General features: G+C 38.9%; 1 non-coding gene across 1 annotated transcript; it reads right to left on the bottom strand.

The window, feature by feature from the left end:
• Window positions 1-3,246: 3,246 nt before the first annotated feature.
• LOC118490874 lies at window positions 3,247-3,353 on the bottom strand. Its single transcript, XR_004890099.1, has one exon. It is a non-coding gene; the product is annotated as a small nucleolar RNA R71 (small nucleolar RNA).
• Between the last annotated feature and the right edge of the window lie 8,886 nt (window positions 3,354-12,239).

The following is a 12,239-nucleotide window of genomic DNA, read 5'->3' as shown; positions in this document are numbered from 1 at the left end:
GCACAAAATGCAACATATAAATTACATCAATTGTGGCATAAAACTAACCCTTTTTTTAGTACTAATGTTGGAAAAAGTGTGCTTTTGTCTTCCTTTTGTATTTTCAGGATTAAATGAGCTCAAATAAACAAAAGAAGCAAAAAGGCAGCTAAGTCTAACATAAATACAAGAAAAGGAACAAACGTGGCATGCCCGACCTCCCGTCAGCATCTTCCCAAGCAAAACAAGAAGACAGAAGACTGAACACGCCCCGTGCTCAGTGAGCACGGGGGCGTGCCCAAGTGTCAGCAGAAAAGACAAAGTGGTAGAAGCTTCCATCGCCCACCATGGGGCCGTTCTCAGCGGACACAGGGCCGTGGTCAACTATAAGATTCGCGGAATCCAGGCAAATCTTGATAGTACAGATATGCTTCTGCACACGGGGTCGTGCTCAGCGGACACGGGGGCGTGATCAACTAATGCAGACAAACTGCATTTAATGAACAAAGAGAGGAGGATGGACACGGGCAAGGTTGGAGAATTCGCTAGTCGCTAGTCGGCCGGTGAGGTAGGGACTAGCGGCTACTCGGGATTACTCGTGATTACTCGGTATTAATCGGATCGGAAAATTATATGTAAAGTTTAGTATTTTTATAAATATGTATATATATATATACTCACACATCCATATCAATATAATACTTAAAAAGGTAAAAGTAGTTCAAAATACAAACTAAACTTACATATAAGTCATAACATAACAAGTCTCAGTACTTAAAATTCAAACATTAACAAATAGCTCAAATGTAATCGTCATCCCCGTAGTGTTCAATGATTTCGACACCATCAGACTCGTATTCAATCTCCTCGTCTACTTCATCCTCTTTCTCCGACTCAAATTCTTCGTCATATTAGGGTAAGAGATAAGGAAAATGGGCTAAAGTTGTATTCCTGGGCCTGTTTTATAAGGATTTCAAATGGGCCGACTAGGGCGACTTGGGCCGACTAGGGCGGCTTTGACCGACTAGCCATTTTTTGGCTGATTAGTGAAAAATTACTTAGTAGGAGGCCGACTAGCGACTAGTAGGCGATTAATCGCCGAGTAATCGCGATTTTTGCAACACTAGACACGGGGCCGTGCTCGAGCTTCTGTTCAGCCTATAAATAGGAGTGCTTGGAGCTCTTGCAACTCATCCCTTGGCACACCACCTCTCTCACACTTCACCCACCACCCACCACCATCACAACACCATCATCCACCACCATCATCCATTGTCCATCATAGAGTGTGTGAGTCGTCTCGAGATCCAAGATTGATCGTATGAGTTCTTGACAATCAAAGGCCATGTTTGCCTAAGTCTCTTACATCACTTGGTGAAGACAAGTGTTTAGTGTAATACTTTTTACTTTTAATCTTTTGCACTTTTTAATTGGTTTTGTATTAATGGCTTTAATTACTAGTTTCTTATGTTGAAGGTGATTCTTCCTTATCGTTTGTCCGTGGTGTCTTGGCATTATTTTACTGTCTATATAAAATAAAAGATTTTCACCATTCATATCTCCACGGTCTATAAGGAGGTATGTTGGCTACCTGGTCGGGGGTTAAGGGAACGGTTTGGTAAGAGTCTTGCCATTGTTCAGTGTATAGATCCTACAAAGGACCTGGGTCAAATTCAGTAGGACCTCCTTCAATACCCAACGGTATTGGATGGCGGGGGTCCAAACTCTTTGATCCCCTCATAAGTTAAACTACTATTAAAACTTTAACCCGGCTACTTAGGACTGTATCCTTGCTGACTCGGACTACTTAGCCGAGGGTAACGTCACCTTCAAAAGAGGGGCCTACCACACTATGCATTAATAACTTAATTAATTATCTTTCAATAATCCGACCCTTTAGGATTGTATCCTTGCTGACTCAAACTACTGGGTTGAGGGTAATGTCGCCTTCAAAAGAGGGGCCTACTACAATAACTAAGATAATCTCTTAAACAAGTGCAAAATGCGAAAGTAATCAAAGGTTACACTACACACGAGTCGGATCCAAGTGATTCATCTTGTCTATCTGTTTTTACTTTTATTTTTACTTTCAGCATTTTAGTTAGTTTTATTTTTCTAGTTTAAAAACCTTTTTCTAACATTTTGATTTGATTAGACGTTGAGGATAAACCGGTACTAAAAGCTCTTGTGTCCTTGGACGACCTCGGTATCTTACCAACACTATACTATGTCCACGATGGGTGCACTTGCCCATATGTGTGTTTAGTGTTAGTAAATATCGTGTTTATAAATTTAAAACTTGGCTAAAAAGTGTAAAAAAGGGCTTAAATATACACCTAATATATATAACACTTAACACGCATCAAGTTTTTGGCGCCGCTGCCGGGGACACAAGGATTTTAAGAAAGTTAGGAATCAGCGGCCTAATCATTTTTTTTTTCTATTTTTTTTATTTTTTAGGATTTTCTTAATTTTTCAGCTTCTGCAGAACTCAGCACGGGCCGTGCCTGGTCGGACACGGGTCGTGCTCAGTAGTGTCACTGGCAGTTTTTATTTTCCGAGTTACAGAGAGCTGAGCACGGGGCCGTGTCGGTGCAACACGGGGCCGTGTCCAACTTCCCAATAACAGGGATCCGGAAAACAATCACTGTATCTCCGACCACGGGCCGTGTTCACTGAGCACAGGGCCGTGGTGAACTTTCTGACCAACATTCTTTTATGTTTTCATTGCAGGACTTGGAACCCAGGCACCACATCTGAACTTTCTACGTAGTGTATGAGCTCCAGTTCTAGTAGAGACATAAAAGAACCTCTAGAAGAACGCGAACGCTTTCTCAGAAAAAGACTTAAAGCTAAAAACCAAGAGAAAGTTTCGGGGGACCCACTTCCAATGGCGGACCAACGTACCCTCATGGATTACCTACGACCCACCATGGGTAATCTTGGCGCCGCTATCAATGCGCCGAATGTCGAAGCTAACAACTTCAAACTTCGGCCACATTTGATACAGATGCTTCAGAACTCTGCAACCTTCCACGGGCTTGCGGACGAGGATCCCCATCTACATATTACTAATTTCTTAGAAATATGTGATACCTTCCGGATCAATGGAGAATCAAACGACGCCATCCGCCTTCGGATGTTTCCATTTTCTCTAAAAGACCGAGCAAAGGCTTGGCTCAATGCCCTCCCAGTTGGCTCGGTAACACCTGGGATGAACTAGCCCAAAAGTTTCTATATAAGTATTTCCCTCCCGCTAAAACGGCTAAATTAATGACTGAAATTAATACATATTAAGAAGAGGATGGGGAATCCTTGTATGAAACTTGGGAAAGGTTCAAGGAGCTATTGCGAAAGTGTCCTCATCATGGTCTTGCGGTATGGCAACAAGTATCCACTTTCTACAATGGGTTGTTGCCACACACAAGACAAACACTTGACTCTAGCTCCGGGGGACTTTTAGGTAATCGCCGCCCACATTAAATATACAATCAAATTGAGGAAATTGCTCAAACCAATTTTCAGTGGCACACTCCCCGAGGCAATAAATCTATTGCCCCGGGCGCCCATAAGGTTGATGAAAGCACTTATTTACAATCCCAAATCGAGGCCCTTTCTTCAAAAATCAAAAAGTTAGAAATGACAAAAACGGTCTCGGTTATGGCTTGTGAAGGGTGTGGTGGGCCACATGAAAGTTGGAGTTGTATGAAAGAAACTGATGATCAACCAGAGTCGGTAAACTACATTGATAACAGACCTAGGCCGTCGGGTCCTCCAACGGGTACCTACAACCAAGGATGGCGTAACCACCCTAACCTTGGTTGGAGAGAACCCGACAATAGTAGTAACCAACAAAACCTAAACCAACGAACAAACTTTCAACAACCAAGAAACGAGTCACAAAATTTCCCTCAACAACAAGGTGGACGAGAAAGGCTTGAAGATACTATATCTCGCCTCATCTCCGATACTGAAAAGAAAAACTCAGATCGATTTCAACAATTGGAATCGAATTTTAGAAATCAACAAGCTAGTATACAAAACATTGAAAAACAAATAAATCAATTAGCTCAAAATTTCTCCGAGAGACCACAAGGCGCGTTACCAAGTAATACCGAAACAAACCCAAAAGCACAAGTCCATCTCATAACATTGAGAAATCGTACCGTGGGTTCTGAAGAAGCTCCACCACCGCCAACTGAGGGAAGCACAACACCGCCCCAACAAGAGAAGGCTTCCCCTCTAATTCAAGAGCCTACCAAGGCTCCTCTGGTTCCATACCCCGGTAGGTTAATTCGCCAAAAGACCAATGAGCAATTCGCAAAATTTGAAAATTTACTAAAACAATTACATGTTAATATTCCATTTATTGAAGTCCTAACTCAAATGCCTAAGTACTCAAAATTCATGAGGGACTTCCTCACTCATAAAAGGAAAATTGAATCATTACAATTAGTTAACTTAGGCGAAAAATGCTCCGCCCTTGTGCTCAACAAACTCCCACAAAAGAAGATTGATCCTGGAAGCTTCACGATTCCTTGCTCAATCGGGGAATCCCCCGTTCGTAATGCACTAGCCGGCCTTGGTGCTAGCATTAACCTCATGCCTGCATCAATGTTCAAACGACTCGGCCTAGGAAAAACAAGCCCGACCCAGATGAGTATACAACTTGCCGATAGATCCGTCAAATACCCGCAAGGTGTCGCTGAAAATCTATTGGTCAAAGTCGACAATTTCGTCTACCCGGCCGACTTTGTCATACTAGATATGGAAGAGGACACCAAAGTCCCCCTCATACTAGGGAGGCCATTTCTAGCCACTGCACAAGCAGTGGTAGATATGAATGACGGAACACTTACTTTGAAGTTTGGGGATAAGGAAGTGAAGTTTGGGGTTAGGAAGAGAGTAGAGGACGATGACCCGGTCAACTACATGAAGGTCATTGATTCGAGTTTGGATGATGCTCTCCGATGGTGCAAAATGGGATGCAAAACATCCCGCTCGGATAACATGTGACCTGACTTTGGGTCTAGCCAAGGACCCTTATAAACATGGCGCACCACGGAGGCATTTCGTGGAACTATCCTTAGTTTAGCTTAGATTAATTTTTAGTTTAATTTTAATTTTCAGGAATAAAACACACTCGGGATGGTGAAGGATAACAAGGGAAATGAGGAACATCACCCCATGCACGAAAACAGGGCCATCCGACAAAAATTTCTTCATTACAGCAAGTTCGGCACGGCCCGTGTCCATCCGACACGGCCCCGTGCTGCACAATCTGCAGAAAACGCCCAGTTCAGGTAACTGGACATGGGCCGTGTTCACTAAACACGCCCCCGTGTCCAGGCTTCTGTTTCTTTTTACAAACTTTTGTTACTGGCACTTGAACACGAGGCCGTGTCCAGAGTACCAGTAACATAAAATTTCGCTTTTAACACCCTTTTACACATTCAATCTACCTAAAAACTTGTTTTTGGGACACATTGAGGACAATGTGTAATTTAAGTGTGGGGGGGATGCTAAAACTTTGAATCTTGCAAGTCCTGATTAACAAGCCTTACACAAAGCTCTATTGGAACCGCTAATCACCCCAAAGTTTTTCAAAAATTTTCATTTTCTTTTTACTTGTCTAAGTTTAAGTTGGGAATTCAAGTTCTAACAAGGTTATATTTTTACAAATTTACAACCGATAGCGACGTGATAAAAAGAACCAACATAAGAAAATTACGAAACGGCATGACAAGCTTAGTTAAAATTTGATTATATATACTTGATCACATAAAAACCCATTCCTACAAAAGTGAGTTTTGAGCCTTTATTGAGCATACAAATACATATCTTTACACTAAATGCTCATTTTTAGTTTCTTGTGTGAATATCCGCTTGGTTCTTACGACTCTAGAACTTGCCACGACAATACATTCCCGGTCCTTACCAACTTAAACCCGAGTAAGTAAATGATGGAGGCATTAGGACTAACCCTTTTTTCTTTCTACACCATTATTTTTCATTTTTTTACCACCTACCCAAAATCCCCCTAGTTAACCCCTTTGAGCCTAAACCTTTTCATTTCTTAACCCAAAGACAAACACCCTTTTTACCCACCAAAACCCTTTTTATTTTAACCCTTTCTTTTAGTAACAAAGCTCGGTTTTCTTATGACTTGAATATATATATATATATATATATATATATATATAGGACAAAGATCTGTTAGGAACAACCCTTTATTGCGAGAACCGCGAGAACCAATGTGAACACAACCAAAAATGCCTAAAAATAGCTAAAAAACACACAATTTTAACATAAAAAATATTAAAAAAAATTAGATTTTTTTTTTAATTTTTTTAGGTTTTTTGGGGGTTTAGTTTTTAGCATTTTAGCTTGAGGGGGTAGGGGGGTTTAGGTTTTTGGGGGGGTGGGGGAGGGGGGTTTAGGATTTTGGGGGGTTAGGTTTTTTTTAGGTTTTTTAGGGGTTTTAGTTTTTAGCAGTTAGCTTGGGGGGGGGGGGGGTTGTTAGGTTTTTTTTTTTTTGGGGGGGGGTTAGGTTTTTGGGGGGTGGGGGTTAGGTATTTTTAGGTTTTTTTAGCTATTTTAGGTTGTGTTCACATTGGTTCTCGCGGTTCTCGCAATAAAGGTGGTTCTCGCATGAACCTTACCCTATATATATATATATATATATATATATATATATATATATATATATATATATATATATATATATATATATATTGATGAAACCAAATAAACAAACAAGTTCATCAAAAATAACTTTGTTTGAAAGAAATGGTTCATCAAAATAAAATAAAATTGTGAAAAAAATAAAAAGTCTTTCAAAAACCGACGCTTTTTACGCTTTTCGCCCTTTTACTAACCACTAACCCAACCACCCACCTTTAGCCCAAGCCTAACCCTTCACCCAAAAAGTCCTCTTGATATTTACAAAGGTATATAGTTAAAAAGGAGGAGGATTGATTGCTTGGCAAGCTTATGGTAGGAGTAAGTTCCATGCCGCTCTCGAATGATTCACCAAAATACACATTCGGCCGAGTGTTGAGTGATCCCCCGTGAGGTATGTGAACTTGTATATAAATAGAATTTTAAAAAGGCATATTATGCCCTAATAAGTAATTTACCTTATGAAACGTTTTTAATAAATCATGACGAATAGGATTGTAAATAAATAAAAATAAGACTTAAATAAAGAATCTTGGAAATCCCGACACTCTATGACAAGCCCAAAAAAACCTTCTCTTCTACCCATTCCATTTGGGGGTGAAAAAGCCACATTATAAAGAGTTTTGCTTGAGGACAAGCAAAGATTCAAGTGTGGGGGTATTTGATGTGCACAAAATGCAACATATAAATTACATCAATTGTGGCATAAAACTAACCCTTTTTTAGTACTAATGTTGGAAAAAGTGTGCTTTTGTCTTCCTTTTGTATTTTCAGGATTAAATGAGCTCAAATAAACAAAAGAAGCAAAAAGGCAGCTAAATCTAACATAAATACAAGAAAAGGAACAAATGTGGCATGCCCGACCTCCCGTCAGCATCTTCCCAAGCAAAACAAGAAGGCAGAAGACTGAACACACCCCGTGCTCAGTGAGCACGGGGGCGTGCCCAAGTGTCAGCAGAAAAGACAAAGTGGTAGAAGCTTCCATCGCTCACCACGGGGCCGTGCTCTAAATATATACACACAACAATATTAATTATTTATTTTTTGCCTGGCAGAGATGAACTTTACCGATCAAAAACTGGGGTTTACATATTGAAAGCTATCTTTGAAAGCTTCTATAGGGGTCAGTACATAGCATCAAACGGAATAGAAGCATGTGTGGATGTTCTAAACCTTGAAGAGAAAAAGAGGGATAGAAAATCATCACCGTACAGACTCTTCTTGTTTAGCACAATGATGGTATGTTTTCATAAACATTTTGGCATTTGAAATTAAAACAGTAAATGCATATTCAATGATTTCGCATACTAATTATAGTTAAATCGCATGTAGAATAGTAGATAGTTTTCCTGTGAAAACAAAAAACAACATTTCTCATACTGTTGTAATTTCGCATATGCTATACATACTATTCGCATGTGAAAAATTCCATTGTTTAGATACCTTTTAATACATTGCTTAACTTTGATTCTAATTACATAACATACAGCCGAATATCTTTTACGATGAGAAGAAATACACAGACAACCAACGGCTAAACATATTTGCCTCAAATTTTGAAGACATCATACTAAAATATGAGGTAAAAAAACTTGATTCGGTTGACCTGGTGTTTATTCCGGTCCTTCAAGTTGACCACTTCTATGTCTTGTGCTTCCACTTGAAAACCGGCAAAATTGAGTTGATTGACAATTCAGCAGCTGAACAAGAGTTTGAGGAAAGATACAAGGGGCTTCCAGACACATTGGTAATACAAAAACTTATACATATACATGTTATATATTATGTAAAAGCTACTAACACAATGTTGCTATGTTATAGAGAAGGGTATTGGTGTTATACCTACAAAAAGCTTTAAAACCAACACCGGCTATAGAAGAACTTGCAACCTTAGCTATAGAAAGAAAAGAGATGGATTGGAGGACGAAGAATAACGGCGTAGACTGTGGAGTGTTTACGATGCGTCACATGGAAACATACAAAGGAGAGAAAACACCATGGGTGACGGGTGATGTGCACAAAATGCAACATATAAATTACATCAATTGTGGCATAAAACTAACCCTTTTTAGTACTAATGTTGGAAAAAGTGTGCTTTTGTTTTCCTTTTGTATTTTCAGGATTAAATGAGCTCAAATAAACAAAAGAAGCAAAAAGACAGCTAAATCTAACATAAATACAAGAAAAGGAACAAACGTGGCATGCCCGACCTCCCGTCAGCATCTTCCCAAGCAAAACAAGAAGACAGAAGACTGAACACGCCCCGTGCTCAGTGAGCACGGGGGCATGCCCAAGTGTCAGCAGAAAAGACAAAGTGGTAGAAGCTTCCATCGCCCACCACGGGGCCATGCTCAGCGGACACGGGTCCGTGGTCAACTATAAGATTCGCGGAATCCAAGCAAATCTTGATAGTACAGATATGCTTCTCCACACGGGGTCGTGCTCAGCGGACATGGGGGCGTGGTCAACTAATGCAGACAAACTGAATTTAATGAAGAAAGAGAGGAGTATGGACACGGGGCGGTGCCCAGCGGACACGGAGCCGTGCCCGAGCTTTTGTTCAGCCTATAAATAGGAGTGCTTGGAGCTCTTGCAACTCATCCATTGGCACACCACCTCTCTCACACTTCACCCACCACCCACCACCATCACAACACCATCATCCACTACCATCATCCATTGTCCATCATAGAGTGTGTGAGTCGTCTCGGGATCCAAGACTGATCGTAAGAGTTCTTGACAATCAAAGGCCATGTTTGCCTAAGTCTCTTACATCACTTGGTGAAGACAAGTGTTTAGTGTAATACTTTTTATTTTTAATCTTTTGCACTTTTTAATTGGTTTTGTATTAATGACTTTAATTACTAGTTTCTTATGTTGAAGGTGATTCTTCCTTATCGTTTGTCCGTGATGTCTTGGCATTATTTTACTGTCTATATAAAATAAAAGATTTTCACCATTCATATCTCCACGGTCTATATGGAGGTATGTTGGCTATCTGGTCGGGGGTTAAGGGAACGGTTTGGTAAGAGTCTTGCCATTGTTCAGTGTATAGATCCTGCAAAGGACCTGGGTCAAATTTAGTAGGACTTCCTTCAATACCCAACGGTATTGGATGGCGGGGGTCCAAACTCTTTGATCCCCTCATAAGTTAAACTACTATTAAAACTTTAACCCGGCTACTTAGGACTGTATCCTTGCTGACTCAGACTACTTAGCCGAGGGTAACGTCGCCTTCAAAAGAGGGGCCTACCACACTATGCATTAATAACTTAATTAATTATCTTTCAATAGTCCAACCCTTTAGGATTGTATCCTTGCTGACTCAAACTACTGGATTGAGGGTAACGTCACCTTCAAAATAGGGGCCTACTACAATAACTAAGATAATCTCTTAAACAAGTGCAAAAGTGCTAAAATAATCAAAGGTTACGCTACACACGAGTCGGATCCAAGTGTTTCATCTTGTCTATCTGTTTTTACTTTTATTTTTACTTTCAGCATTTTAGTTAGTTTTATTTTTCTAGTTTAAAAACCTTTTTTCTAACATTTTGATTTGATTAGACGTTGAGGATAAACCGGTACTAAAAGCTCTTGTGTCCTTGGACGACCTCGGTATCTTACCAACACTATACTATGTCCACGATGGGTGCACTTGCCCATATGTGTGTTTAGTGTTAGTAAATATCGTGTTTATAAATTTAAAACTTGGCTAAAAAGTGTAAAAAGGGCTTAAAATATACACTTAATATATATAACACTTCACACGCATCAACGGGATTTGTGAAAGAAGATGAAGTAAACAACAGACAGAATTCACAACTTCATCTCCTAAGGCACAGATATCTCAGTAAAATCATTTTATCCGAACACAATATGCATCGTGAACTAATAATTAAAAAGGCAAATGCTTTCGATAAAAGGCCAGACAAAGAAAGGTATATGAGAGATTTGGAGAACATAATCCCAAGTAGGATGAGTGCATATTTTGGAAAGCGATAGTAAACTTGTTTGATGTTGGATTTATGTTGAATATTTAGACTTGTTATATAACATTAGTGTTTTTAATTTCGCATATATTATGTATAAAATCGCAAGTTTGACGCGGAATTGCTTAAAATTTGCAAAATAGGGGAATATACACATGCGAAATAAAAAATCCATTCCATAACACAACATGCGAATTTATTGAAACATGCAAAACTTGGATATTTTATTAAAACAAAGCACTAAAATAAACAAAGTTCATTCAAAAGATGAAAGAAACTCCATTTTCATCTTCATCGAGCATCTTAAGATAGTTATTGCATCCGCCAACTCTTTCAACTGCTTCTCATCCCTCTCACCCAGATCCACCATGAACATAACAGCAATTTCTTGAAGACTACTCACTTGCATCTGAGATAGCAAGTTCAGAATTTCTTGTCTTCTCTTCATGTTTTCTGTTACACAAGAAATGTTGGTCTCCAACATCTCTTGACATGATCGATCCTCTTGAATTTGTTCCTGAATCTTTTTCCTCAAAGCCTGCTTGATACTTGATTCAGAAGAAGGGGATGTTGGTAGATCTGCCATTTTTAATAGGATGTTTGAAATAGTGATAAAAAGATAAACTATATATTAAAAGAAAAATTATTGATATGAATTATTGAAATCAATTATTGAACTGAATTATTTGATTTCAATTATTGAACTGAATTATGAAACAGACTGTGCGAAAATAAAAATAATTACTTTTAAAGCGCGCAAAATAAAGAGCTATATATGTTAAATACTTTCCAGTTTGCGAAATCTCCAACTTAAACAAGCGAAATTAAATATTAAACTTCATTGTGTGCGAAATGTCCAACTTAAACATGCGAAATTATACATATGATCACATCTTAACTACCTGGGCTATGTTAAAAACACCACATGCGATATATCAAACAACACATGCGATATGATAAACTCAACAAATAAAACCAGAAACAACTTATCTTCAACCTCATTACAATCTAATAAAATGAAAAAAGCTTCAAATCAAATAAAACCCAAAATCAACCATAACCCTATGATGAAAAACCAAAAACAAACATCCTAAATGACGAATCGAGCATTTTCGGAAATCGCCAATCTGTGTTCGGTCAGGAATAAATAAAAAAACCTACAAATCGAATTGATACGAACAATAATTAAATGGACGGTTATGAAACGAACTCGAAATCTGCTTCCTAGTTGACGGAATTCCCTGATTAGCCCTCAGATGTTTGAATAGAATGTCTGATATACCCTTATTTAATTGAATTGAATCAGGACACGTGTATGGCTGTGGGCAGCACGTACATAATGTACGATAAGAAGATTTGTATCCTACACTTTACCTATATATATATATATATATATATTATCCACAACAAACAAAGTTTAATAATACTTGACTGGGGTTTTATAATTATATACAAATGCTTAATCCATACTATATTTTAATACATTTTGAAGAGGACGTGATACAGATGAATAATTTATGGGCGTTGTGCGCCATGTGGCAGCCCAGTCAGTAATGGGACGTTTTTCTAAAATGGGTGTAGTAGGGATGT

Source organism: Helianthus annuus, chromosome 3 (assembly GCF_002127325.2).
Source record: "Helianthus annuus cultivar XRQ/B chromosome 3, HanXRQr2.0-SUNRISE, whole genome shotgun sequence".
NCBI classification, from domain to species: Eukaryota; Viridiplantae; Streptophyta; class Magnoliopsida; order Asterales; family Asteraceae; genus Helianthus; species Helianthus annuus.
The sequence above is the reverse complement of the archived record's forward strand: the minus strand, read 5'-3'. Positions and strand labels throughout refer to the sequence as shown.